Source organism: Parus major, chromosome 1A, assembly GCF_001522545.3.
Source record: "Parus major isolate Abel chromosome 1A, Parus_major1.1, whole genome shotgun sequence".
In the NCBI taxonomy this organism is placed as follows: Eukaryota; Metazoa; Chordata; class Aves; order Passeriformes; family Paridae; genus Parus; species Parus major.
In genome coordinates, this window is record NC_031773.1 from 63,007,784 (window position 1) to 63,022,168 (window position 14,385).

General features: G+C 39.2%; 1 protein-coding gene across 3 annotated transcripts in view; it reads right to left on the reverse strand.

Moving 5' to 3' along the window:
• SOX5 (SRY-box transcription factor 5) overlaps nucleotides 1-14,385 on the reverse strand; it is a 618,882-nt gene that overhangs the window by 484,907 nt on the left and 119,590 nt on the right. The window lies entirely within an intron of this gene.

The following is a 14,385-nucleotide window of genomic DNA, read 5'->3' on the forward strand; positions in this document are numbered from 1 at the left end:
TAATGGGAATTTCCTCTTGCACAGTTTCATAAAAGCAATGTTGAGCACTCACAGACACTAAAATCACCTTGAATCTGAGCTTCCTGAGAGGCAGTTTGCAGTCTCACACAGTTAACAGTCTAGATCCTTTCCTCCTCCTCACACCAGTTTTCTCTCTCAATTTCATAGAATACAACCTACAGTTGTCCTAGAATTTCAGAAAGTGATAATTTTCTGTAGAGGTAGTTTATCTGACATTGGGCCTATAGCACAGGAGGGCACTTGTAGCTTCTAATCATTCTCTCCATCTGTTCACCATAAGCAATGTTGATCTTCAAATTACACAACCTACACAATCCTGAAAGAGTCTTTTACTTTCCGGTAGGACAATCTGCTCCTTCCCTTTCCCCGTTTATTGCAATCTGCAGGATCCTTGCACTGCCGCACATACGGAGAATGAGAACATATCAATCCACCCTAAATGACCTCGAAAGGCTGAATCAGTTATCCAAAATAGGCAGAAACTGCAGCTTTCCAGTAGACTCCCCCTTCCTGAAGTTATCTGTAAATCCCATTCTTTGCAGCGCAGACCCTGCAGTAAGACTCCCATCATAAATGTGGTCCCAAACAAAGCTGAAATTACATCAGTGCATCTGTGGGGCCTGAAACGCTGTTCCCAGCAGCTTGTCCTGAGCCATTCTGGCCGAGGCAGGCTGATCCTTCCTCCAGGCATGCAGCCTTGGAGCTGCCCCAGCCCGGCATCATGCCACTCACACCTCTCCCCACGCTTTGAAAGGTGTCTGCAACAGTAGGGATGGGCAGGAGGGGCGAGAAGCCAGCTGGCAGCACTGCACTCCTTTGTCTGCCCAGGAGACAAGCATTTCAAAGCAGGAATGCAATGGGTGAGGCTTCCAGGAGAGGAAACAGCAACCACGAGAGGAAGGAAAGAACCCGGGAATTCCGATGCCTGACCACAGGTGCTCCCATGAGCTCAGATCAAATGGGAAGCACTTAATACAGTTAACACAGAGATGAAGAGGAAAAAAACAAAAACCAGCTAGCTGGCTCTCCAGAACATCAAATGAATCTTTTATATGAAAGATTTGTAGGGATAGAGGGTCTTAGGATGTTTTCTTGTAGTAGAAATACTGTTTGCTCTGCTCCACCACTACTTGCTTGTTATCATCAGCAACAAGCCACCAAAGGCAGGACAATGTGATGCTAAATGGCACAAAAACTGCAAAACCTGTTAAAAAAAAATAAAAAAAATCCCAAACAAAACAAAGTCCCAAAAAGTCACACCAAAGCAGGTTGATCTGTCCTGCAGCCAAAAAATGCTCCAGAACATGTAGCTGAGTCACACAGGGAAATGAGCCCAAGTAGGGACAAACAGACACTGTCAGTGCTACTTAAGAGCTGACAGGATATGGCTAAGTGGTTGCCATCACTCTGGCAGCTTTATCACACACCAGTGGTTGGTAATGCTATACACACCACAAAACTGATGTTGATGTTCCTAAGCATAAGCCATTGCATGCGCGCTTCTCTTAAAGCTCCATCTCCTACACATCTGTGAATGCACAAGAATTCAGCTTTCATTGCGTTTTTATTAGGTCTCTATCCCTCCTGCTTCTGGGTAAAGCTGGCAGAAGCACTACTGACTTAAGGCCTGAAGTAAAACAAAGACATCATGATATTTTCGCTTTAATCCTAATGTTTCTAAATCAAATCTTGGAATTTTTTGGCTAGGCATTAACCAAAAAAAAAATTTTAAAAAATCTGGTCTTATATTACAGAAAATACCTCCAGGTATTTGAAACTTGAGGCATAAAAAACCAAGGATAACCAGGCATGAGTACAAAGGGATCACTAGCAATGTCTTACCCCCACATATGCCCCCAATCTGGCAAGTGAACCTGAAAATGTGGCACTAGGGCTTTTCCTCTGCTCTCAGTATCATTTGTTAACCATACTACAACATACTATTTTTAGCTACTTCTGCCTTACAAACTCAGTCTTTATGCATAAATGCCTGCAAGAAACAAAACTTTCAAGACATGCTTTGGTCTTGGGCAATTTGACTCCAGGCATGAGAAGCAGTGTGTCCTTGTGACGTGTACCCTACCTACAGCCCCAGTGTTTGAAGCCTTTAATTCAATAAACATTGTGATGAGTAAGGACTTGATGCTGTACTTTCCAAATGTTTATTTGCCTGCACTGTTTTTACCTATTAGTTGCACCAACTAACGTGTCTGTGGACCCTCATAGGTTAAAATTGAATTTGGTTCAACAGCAGGTTTGCAGACAAGATGCAATACAGAATATTAATTTCATTATTCTTGCTTCATAGATGTTCACACACTGTATTTATATGATCAAAGGCTACTAAACCATTTCAGTAGATGTACAAAACAATTCCAAATCAAGCAAATAAGTATTAAGATTTCCAGATTGTCAAAATATCATTTTTCTTTATTTTTTTATTCTTTATTTTTCATTCAACACTTTCTGCCATCTATGCTGCAGCCCTCATTAGCTTATCCTCTTTCAATATTTTAATTAATATTATTTAATGCATAGAAAGTCTTCCAAGCCTACTACAACCATAACTTACAAATATTCCAACACTGTTAGGCAGAGACCAAGTTCCACTGAAATTGTTGTACCTTTTCTGTTTTTAATGCCACAAAGCAGAAATAGAAAGAAGCAACTGGCAAGAACTTCAGGGAGATAAAAATGAGTTTTCCAATAAGTAAGAGTGTGGGTATTGGAGTGGAAAACAGTAGCAAGATAGAATACAAGCTCAGAAATAAGTGTAAGAAGCTTGAATGTTGTTATAGAAGGCAGTGGAAACCACTCAGATATCGTTAACTGTGGTTGGATGTCTCTGTGTGCAAGGAACGCTGGTGGCAATACGATTAATATTCCAGGTACAAAAGCAAAAGGAAGTGGGTTTCAGTGTGGTTTTTAACTCAAGACCCTGGGGGGAAGGTATTAGTTCAAGCCTGGAACAAATCTCTGGAAATTAATGATAAATCAGACAGAGGGGTCAATGTATTATAAGGGACATATCTAAAGCCATTATTTTATAACAGCTGATGGCAATAGCTGCTCAGGAGGGGAAAAAATAAAATGCTGATTTTACAGATATTTGGAGGGGGGAATTAGCACTCTAGGGAAAAAAAAAAGGCAGAAAAGATGGCAAGATACAAAGGTCCACCAAGATTTATTGAAAACCAGAAGGGAAATGTAAGCTAAGGGGAATGAACATTCAGAGCACACAACACAGACACTACAAAACACAATAATTAGACAGAATACTAACACAGCCTCTATTAAATAAAAATAAAAAACGAAATTTTGAAAAAGGCAGCTCACCAACAAGACCAAAACCATCACTGCAGTCCAAGAGTGAAGGGGCACAGAGCAAGTAGCCCTGTGATTCCAATCACAGTTCAGCCATACTGACTAGACATTCCCCCCTGCCTTTTGCTGACTACCACTGGCTAGGTAATAGCAAGCTTAATACATCTGGATTTATGATTAAAGAGTACTTAGAAAAGATTGATTTGCCTTGCCTGACAGCAAACATGAATAGCCTGGAAAAAAGAAATAAAGGGTTAGAAATCACACAGACTTCAGAAGACATGAAAAGGGACAAAAGTGCTGGCCTTAGTGGCTTTTATTTGAAAAAAATAAGTCCACCCCCAACCTCCAGATTACATACCCCTTTGTACCAGAGGCAAGATAATAAAATGCTGTGTAGAATGACATCAACATGAATCTTGCCCAAGAAGAAATTATTGAATGCATAAACAAACTTTTCCATCCTTCTATGCCTTGCATACTACACTTTTTAAATACATGCATCAATGCTAGAAAAACTTAAGTGGAACAGGTTAAAACATATTCATAGGGCACCATACTCTATTATTTACTTGTCAAACATCACATTCACTCAAGAGGGGGTGGCTTTCAGAGAATTCAGATAATACCGAATGTCAGAATCTAGTTCATAATAAGTGGTATCTAAATGCAACCAGCCATTACACCACTAAGGATAAAAATCTCCTATTCAGTGCTAATCAAAATACATAAAAGGTGCTAAATCTTGGCACCTGGAAGAGGAATTAATCTGTTTCCTGAATACAGGCTCAAGAGTACTGTCACTGCCGGTATCAGCATCCAAAATTCCTCCACTCCTCCTCACATGATGAGGGCCGTGACAACCATCCTGGTGGACTGACATACACTGACACATGCTGACCACAAATCAGAGGAAGATGTCAAGTATTCTCTACCAGCCAGCTGTCCACAAAATAAAATGCTGCTGCTCTGTTGATGGAAAGGGAGGGCTCAGCTGGTCGCTTACTGAGTGATCTTCAACTTCGTTTGGAGAGGGAGCCGAGCAACGCGCAGAGCGCTCAGAGCTCTGCAATCCCCTACCTATCATGTGCTGCAACCAGCCAGGCATCCTAAGCAGCTGTCAACTCAACATTTTCAAGAGCAACAAATTCATTAAAACTGTATAATTATGGCTGAAACTTTCCATGATACCCAGGACATTTAATCATGCGGCTTCGTTTCAAATTAACAAAGTCTCAAATACTTCAACCAGTCTTAAAAATTCCAGACTACATATCTATGTATTTGTCAAATGCCACAAATTATTCAGATTATTAAAAAGGTCTTATCCTTAAATTACTCTTCTACTTTTGAAATGCAGATTCCATAGTAACAAAACTTCAAGAGAAAAGAATTCAGAAGAACAAAATTCAAAAGGACATACACATGCTATGATACAGATCTTTCAGGAGAGATCAGATGTTAGAAATTAAACAGCACTGGGAGCCAGTCACTGGTAAATTAAAATCAAACTAAGCAAAAATCCCATTAAAACCCATCAACATTCACAGGTACACAGTAGCAGAAATACTACAGGCAACAACAGGATACAACCTAAGGCACCAATTTTATTGGAGTTGGCCAAAAGCACAGAACAAACACAACTTGGATGGTGGGAAAACACAAAACAAAGTTTATGGCCATTTCTTCAAAATCAGCATCCAAATTACAACTGTCCAAACAAACCTCCAGTTCCTCATGTCCTTTTTAATTTGCAACATGAAAATTTCCTGCAGTACAACAAGCTGTTTTGCCCAAGCACTGAGCACTAAAATTTCCTATTAGAAAAGCTGATGGCAGGTCTCGTTATTTATTTCCTCTTAAACTCAAGTAGAAATCATTATGTAAAATTTCATATTTGGAAAGGATAAAATGTATCTGAGACAAGTTGGGGTAGAATAAACTGGCAGTTACCTACAGCTGCTCATGGGTGTATGAAACATTAGGAAAAATACAAGAGATGGAATTTAATGCGCAAAGTGAAGGAAAAACTGCCAAAGGTAAGTAAAAAAAAAAAAAATTATACAGGGTTTGTATTTTCTCCCATCAGTATTACTGTAGGGCATTGAATATATATGAGGAAAATATCTGCAATTCCACAACATAACCAAATTTTACCACTCCCTTCTCATTCTTGTTGTCACAATTAACAACGTGCAACCCATACAGCTGATACCAGCCTGGTGCATCCCTGTGCTCCTTATGTGGGTTTTTCCTACTGTAGATCTCATTGCAGTACTTAGTCCCTTCCCCCTCCCCTCCTTCCACAGGGAGCCTTCTCTCAAATCTTAAATAGAAGCCACCAGTTTTTCCTTGCAATCTGATTATCAATTTGCACCTCAGCAATGGAAGGCTAGACTCTATTGTTTTGTTAATTGTCAATTTGCATCTTTGAAAGGTGTTGTGCATTTTCTTCTTTTGGCAGGTTAGGACTAATTCTGTATGCTAACATGTATGTGGGTGCTTTGGGTAAAAATATGTTTTCTTTTAGAATGCAATCTATTTTAAATGTGATGCTTTATTTATATTCTTTTGATAAGTTCTCTTGGACAAATCTTGTTCCAAAGCTAGTAGGGACCACTCTGCCTAAGAAGGACCTGAAAGGATAAAGTTCTTTCCCAATAGGCTTATAGAAGTTTATTTAAATGTTGCCCTTTAAAAAAGAAAAAATCATAAAGGAATATTTAGTTACACTTTCCACTTATGACAAACAATCAATGCAGTCCTGTGAGTGCTGGTCTTTAGACTCAGCAACCACAAATATTTTTTTATAAATAAAATTCCTTTTACTCCTGCAAAGCCCCTTTTCCTGTGTTAGGGATGTATGAAACTGATTGATTCATGAACAGTACAATTGCTAATTAGTTTTCAAATGCAGGATGGTTGGAGATACGAGCTTTCCAAAACTACAAGCTGCAAATGAAGAGGTGGCCAAAGTCACTCCTGATGAACAACGGGGCAGACCTCATCTGCATGGAAGGTTTTAAAATCTTCCAAGCTACAAAAAGTAGGAAAATTCTGAAAAAAACAGATTCTAAATTATGGAATGGTTTGAGTTGGAAGGGATCTTAGAAAGGTCATCTAATTACAATCTCCCTATCATGGGCAGGGAAACCTTAATGTGCTGCTCAGAGCCCCATCCAGCCTGGCCTCGAGCACTTGAGCCAAGACTACAGACTATCCAAACACAGAAAAATCAGAAAAATAACTACAGGAAGACTTACCAAGATAGAAAGACTTAGTTTCACAGAAGTCCATGTGTTATTATCACTTTCACCTAAAGCTGGACACAGGATGGGGAGTGAGAGGAGGACTATCAGAAAATGACGTATCGGCTTTGTACACTTGGCAATGTTTCACTTAAGGTCACGTTATTTTCTTATGCCAGGATTCACCAATGTAAACTTAATCTGCCAGGATTCACCAATGCAAATTCAGCTGCCAGCAAGTGCTAAATTTTCAACTGAGAGCTAATTAAAAAAAAAAGAACACCAACCCATTTTAAAACAAACAAAAATGAAACAATCTGAAAATCCTGACAATTGGATCTCCTGCTGAGCCACAGAATCTCACGGAGTGAGATCAAAAGGGAAGACTTCATGAAATTTCTATTACTGGTCCTAAAGAGATGAATCCAAGCTCTATTGGCAAAAGTACCTCAAGTAATAGACTTCCACATACTTTAACTCTGTGAACAGCTGCAGGTCGTGACCAGCTCTGAGCACTTAAAACCTGCAGAATAAGAACCCAAATCAGTTGTGCTCTCTCAAATTTTATTTCCAAAGAAATCTGGAAAGCAGTTTAAGAGGAACTGCAATACTCAATGTGTGTTAAAGCCATATAAAGGAGCGGGAAAGTATTTTATTATCCACATCAGAAAACATTCTCAGTTTTACAGACTTCTCCCAGCAAGCTGAGACTTGTTATAATGCCCACCAGCTATGTATTTGTGAAGATCAAGGACACTTTTGCCCATGATATCAGGAGAAATATGTGTGTCCAAATAACAGGAAGAAAAAGTGCCTCCGGCTTTGGGGAAACCTCTGTCATCAAATCATCCTGTTTTACATATAAAAGTAGGCCCAAAAGTTAAAAGACTATCTGAGTTTGAGCACTGGATAGTTGGAAGTATGAGTAAAACATTTAACTCAGTTCTGTTCAATCACTGAAGAAAAAATAAAATAAAATAGAATAATAAGCAAAGCCTTATTATAATTTTAAGTAAATTATCAAATTTTTAGTAAATTACAGTTCCTGTTCCTGGGGTTCAATATTAAAAAAATGGACAAAAATAGAATTCCTAGAACTTCCTGTTTTCATGTGACAGGAATGACAAAAGGCCCTTCCCTTTAGAATCTTTGGAGCAGAGCAGAGTGAAGCCACAAAGACTGGATTTAGACCTAGACTCCACCACAGTATCAGGATTTGACTCACTTTCCTAAAGAGTTCCTTTCCAGTTGCCAGCTGGAGAGAACTTTGAAGACAGAGGAAATATTGAAAGCCTTCTCCAAAGGAAAAAACTAAAAACAAAACCAACCACCAGAACCTCCAAGAAAGTAATATAGTCTTTAAGTTCTGCATCCAGTTGCATGGGCAAATCAGCATAAAGCATTTAGACAAAAAAGCTTGTTGAAATCCCATTTTGACACTAAAGATTGGGAAGGAGTAAAGAGACTTTTAAATTTGAACTTACTTGCCCATTTTTTCATGAAGGCCAAACACAGAATACATAGCAAAGAGTGAGTTTATTCAAGAAATAGGCTTCATTGCATAAGGAAAACCTGAGATTTGCTGAAATTTTGAAACCACAGACACAGATTAGGAGAAATCCAAAAGCAATTTTGTGGGATGTACACCTTAATAATAAAAATAAATATTTTCCTGTTTGATAGTTGGGTGATCAGACATAGCTTTGCTTTGGTTTGACCTAAATTTCTCTTAGTCTTATAAAAGAATCAAAACTGATAAGGTAGTTCTTCAGCAAGTTGACATGCCTCATATCCACATATTTAATTATCTCACCTATTCTCTCTGTGTTATACCCTGAAAAGAAGAGGAAAATTTCTTTGGATGGCACAGAGCATTTCATCTGATGGCATTCCCTACAGGGATAACAAAGTAAAAAGTAAACACTTGCCAGAATTGGGCACGTAGGGATCTTACAATCATCCTGTGCCAATACAGTGGCTGAAGATAGACAATGCTCTAACACAGATATATAATAAAATCTCTCAAATACTCCACAGATCAATTCAGCACTTCCAGCAGGCTATTTAAGTATCTGGGAAGACATTTCCTGACTCAGTGGTGAAGTACGAATAAAAGACGTGAACTAATCCTGACCTGACAGGAACACTTTTCCCTTCAAACAAACAAGACCAAGTATTTCAAAGACCTGTCTCTCTTTTTTTTTATTTTTTTTCTGTTCTTTTTTTTTTCCCCTTTTTTTCTTTCTTCTCTTGACTGCTCCAGACTAATAGTTCAAGTGTGTTTACTATTCTCCATGACTTACCCTCTGCCCCACTTCAGGGCAAGGACCCTGCTGTGTTCTCCCTCCCAGAGTAAATGCCAGACCTGTTCTCCCACAGTGTGCAATTCTGCCCAGGAAACAACAGTGGAACAAAACCTCTGGGAATGCAACTCAACCCGAGGCAAATGGGAACAGCCAGAGACCACCTAATGGAAGAGACTTGAAAGTCCTCTGAAAGAGAAAATTCTGGCCTCCTCCCCAAAATCCAAGTAATAGATTTCTAACAATTCCACTACATCAAGAATTTCACCAAGTCAGAAAACCACACCATTTCCATTGTTATCCTTTGGATAAGGACTGACAATAATTCTCCAAGCACCAGAACAAAAGATTAGATGTGGTAAAGCCTGAGAAGTTTATGAGAGCTGCGTTAAGAAGTGTATCAGTGCACTGACAGATCAGAGACTTGACTCTGACCTCTGCAGAGCATGAGCTCTCTGGAGCAGCAACTCCCTCTCTCACATGCACAGTTCCTACTATAGCAACAAGCCAATCTCCCTGGCAGGAACAGCAGTAAATAGGGAGGCAGGACTGAGCTTTTCTGCTGATGCACTTTTAAGTCTTGTAAGGGCACAAAAGAGTTACAGGATTTAAGAAGAGAAATAACTGTGCTTCTCTGTCTGCAGCCCCATTAACACTGCACTGGCTTGAAATTGATTCAACTTTTTTAAAAAGTCATATTAGTACAACAGCTCTATTTCAGCACTTCTGCTGGCCCAAACCAGGACAAGACATTTTCAAGATCTGACAGAAGGTGTCTAGAACACCAGGACACCAGAGTGTATTTTTTTCCTGTCACCTTTTGTTCTGTGAAAATCTCAGTAAAACATTACTCTGATTATATCCCCAGTTAGAAATACTAACTTTCTTCTGCTGGCATTAAAATAGCTTGTCAATGCCAGAACATGACTTCCATCACTTCCTTTCAGAAGTGCATCGGTGTCCTGTTACTTCATTTTCAAGTATTTTATGATATCCATGATCTATAGTTATAAGCTCATTTCTAGCCAAACTCACAATCAGGAAATTTTCAGTTTATTCTTCTGATGCTTTGCTCTCTTGGATTCATTCTCCAGTTACAGGCTAACAGCAGTATTGCCACTCCTCTGATTTATTATGCCATCTCTGCTTCAGAGAAAGATGAAAGAAACCCTGTGTTAAACATGAGTGCTTGTCCATCCTCTTACAGGGTCGAGTTTTAACCCCAAAAATCCTGTGTTATTCCAGGAACAGATTTGTGAAACATGCACTGTTTTAAATAACAACATACCTCTGAGTGCTTTCTCTACTGCCCTTTTTTCCCATTTTTTGGGGCATCTAATCCAGTCCCTCAGTTGCGGCTTTGATGGCACCTACCCATTGCACACACATCCTAACTAAGGCCTCAATGACATCTCCTCTCTTTCCCACATCACTGAAGTTCATTCAGAACCCTAAAAGCCACGCAGGTTATTTGCATATTTTCTCTCATCAGTGTCCATACCCCTCCCTCTTAGCTCCCCTTCCTCTCAAACGCTTGCCCAGTTACTATATCCCCACTTATTTAACCAGGATCTATATAAGTGAGTAAAACAGGAGGAAGAGGAAGGTAAAGCCCCTGCAGGCAAACCTCTCCCTGCCCTCCTAATCACTTATTTCACATCCCTATTTTTCTCCACCTGGAGACTTTCTGGGCACTTGCACCAAAGAATGTGTTTCCACTGGAGTTCATCTAAGGAACAATCAGCTTAAGCAGTTGTATTCAAATAGTATTAATGTTTTCAAATCGACTTCCTATTTTCCTACTGGAAACCCTGCCAAACACACTCTTCAACAGACACTAAAATAATTTGGATAGCTGATATGCAGTCCAAATTTTTAGTGGAAAACTGCCAGATTTGACATCTGTGAGAAAGTGGGTAATTTTTATTATACACAGAGAGCATGCACTCGGTCCGATATTTTCTACCTCTACACATCTCTTTCTACTGGAACTGCTTTATGGTTTTACATGATCAATGGGCTGCCAGGAATTATTTAACTCCTTCATTGCTACCAGGGCCCAGGACCCCACTGCCACCATTTTATCAGTGCTCATCTTACTTTGAACAGCAGGATGTTCTTATCTGTTACCTCTGATCTCTCTAACTACAGAAATGCAGATTTTTAAAAAAATTTTCTATTTTTTTTTTTTTTTTAGGTAATATTTTCTGATTGTTATTTGCCAGTATGAAAAGGAACCTAGTCTCTTCTAAGCAAAGGGTTAATCCCCTGCTTCCTCTTGTCCCTTCTCTTGCTGGAGAGAGGGTCTCTGAACACCTGCTGGGGGAAGCAAGGATGGGAAAATGCCTTTGGGAAAGTAGAACTTCCTGCTGAGGAGCCAGCCCAGCTCCAGCCTGGAAAGGTATTTTTCCTTGCATTTCATTTTGCTTAGGGCACCTTCTAATTTATTAATGGTTATAAATATTTGGGTTCTGCCCCCACCCCACCGAACAGGTCAGGTCCTCCAGGACACTGAGGTGCTTGGAATTGTGGTAATTCACACCAGCATATAACCTGTATGACTTCTCATGACTTCTACTCTGACTTCTTCCAAGCAGCATCACTTCTGGTTTAGAGTGAATTTTACTATCTCATTTGCAAGCTGTAAGAAAGGCAGAATATGAAAAATAAAGAAGAGATGAGATAATATACAGACCTTTTACCATTGTAGGGGTTTTGTTTGTTTGCTTTGGGTTTGGGGGTTTGTTTGTTTTGTTTTTACAAAAACAAGAAAATGCAAGATTTCTGTTTGAAACTGCCTGCTGAGGTTCCTTTAAATAAATGAAAACAAATAGTCCCCAGCTGTCTGGGCTGCACTAAAGCAGCTCATCCTCTGAGTGATTTGTAATGCTGAGATGGTTTACCTCATTCACTACAAAGATTATCAAAGTTCACTTTGTAAACGCACATGTATATTTTATTTCTCAAAGATTACCAGTTTTCTTCATATCACCACCTCGTCCTGCTGGGAACAGGTGGAAAAACTCCTGACACCAAAGCAATCTCAAAATCTACACTAAACAGGGATAATTTGCTGTTGCTGTCTTAATGATCAAAAAGATCCCGACAGCTCTTTTTTTCTTTTTTTTCCCTTTATTTTTTTTTCCCCTTTATTATTTAAATGTTGTATTTGAGGCCAAATCCAAAGCTAGTGAATGAGGATTCCTGTGCTGCTCATGGATTTTGACTGGTCAAACACCAGTGGCTGGGTCACAGTGCCTCTGGAGCACAGATCCCATCAGTGCTCACCTTCCAACAAACCTGAGCACCAGGCAGAGCTAATGGAGAGATCTTTTGATCTTTGGCATTTTTTTCTGTCCCAGAAATGAACAGAATGCTGCAGAATTAAGAACAAAGTGGCAACTGAGAGTCATCCTATTGCTGCACTTCTAGAAGACATAAGACACAAATGCATATATTTTATGATTCCTCAACCACATTTAAAAACAAAACAAAATAAAACAAAACAAAAAAGAAAACCAACAAAAAAAACCCACCAAAAAACCCCAATAACTTCTTGCTGTGTCATGTTTAATTTGCCTAATGCCTGAAAGAGGGAAAGTTTAGATTAGAAGTTTGGAAGAAATTCTTTACTCAGATGGTGGTAAGGTACTGGAGCAGACTGTCCAGAGAGGCTGTGGCTGTCCCATCCCTGAAAATGTTCAGAGCCAGGTTGGATGGGGCTCTGAGCAACCTGGTTTGGTGAAAGGTGTCCCTGCCCATGGCAGGGAGGTTGGAACAAGATGATCTTTAAGCTCCTTTTCAACCCAAATAATTCCATGAGTCTATGATTTTAATTTAGGCTATTTAGAAACAGGGTCAATGAGATTTCATTTGCATTCATCTTATTATCCTAATGCTGTGCAAACAGGAGTGATTTTTCATGTTTCATACCTAGTTTCATCTAAGGACCCCACAAGACTCAAATACCCATGAACTAAAGCTCTGGTTGTGCAGATGGAAAGCTCCAAATTATTGCAACCTTTCATTGTTATGCTGCCAAATTCCTTAAACTAAAAAACAGAACTGATAGATGGGAGTCTCCCACTGGCTTGGGTAATGGATCAGGCTGTAAATGTCCAGAAAATTTCAAGATCAACATCACCATTATCAATTTTGCAGGTTGGTAAATCAAGCAGCAAATAAATAACATGGTGACAGTACAGCAGAAGTGTCACAAGAAGCACTGGACCTGGTCTCCTGGACTTCTGCTTGACTGAAAGAGCTCTGGAAGCTGCTGCTGAGCTCCTTGTTTCAGAAATTCCAGTGAGAGAAGGAGACATCCCCATTAAGTGCTGTGTCCTGTCAGCTCACGCTTCTTGCACTGGAGATTTCCAGAGAACCTGGCACATGCAATTTTTAGGCCAAGTAACAATTATATTTGGCAATGGCAGGGCCTGGAGATAATTCATGCCCCAACAACTATAGCAGTTGACAAAATTAATAAGGAATATGAAAATTGCCTTTCAAAAAGGAGAATGAAGAAATAAATGCCAGGATGGAAATTCAGCTCTAATCTGTATGTTTTTCTTTTACTTGGTATTTCAGGGGAAAGGGACATGAAAGGACCACTGACTTCTCTTTTTCAAATATTTTAGTAGTTTCCTACTGCACAAAATTATCCAGAGATCTATCAATCAGAAACTGTAAAAAGTTTCCATCAACAGTGTCTTTTTCTTAAATCCAAAAAAGAACATCTACAAAAAACAAAGTTATTTTCTTGGCAAACTTGTAGACCTTCTATATTAGCAGCTTTAGGATGTGGGCACAGCATCACAACATTTGCCAAGAGCTGCCAGGGTGGAGTGCAGCATTAGATAGCTGACAGCAAATTTCTGCAGCAAAGCCCTCTGAACTTGCCTTGCTGCTCTTTCTTCAGGGAAGTCCCATGATGGCTCTGAAACTTTTCTTTACTTTGGAATTAATAGCATTCAACTGCTGCCAGAAAGGAGATGCCAAAGTGCCACACTCCTCATGGACACTCCATAGTACTTAGATACAGAAGTGATGGGTTTTCTGAAATCAGAAGGCTTCAAGATAGTTTTGAATTTCAAGGAAGAGTAAATTGTTAGGACTTTTTTTTAAATGCTAGGAACCAGCAGAAATGCCAGAAGAAAATGTGCAAACAGCCAGAGTTTGTGAAAAATTTGGGGTTTGTGATGACAGTCACATTTAATTATGAACCCTCTCTTTTTAAAGTATCTATATATAAAACTGGTAAACAATATGACTATAAGATTAAAGCTGACTTAATTCCAAAATGTTTTTATTGAAGAATTATTCCTTTACTCCTAAAAAAAGCAAATAATTAAGAATAAAGGAACATTAGTCTTGCACAGCTGGTATTTCCTTAGCTCCGGATGTCTAACACTGTGTAGATATACAGATTACATTTTTATACTGTAACAAAGTCTTTCACTAAATCATCACCTCCTTCTACATATTAAAAT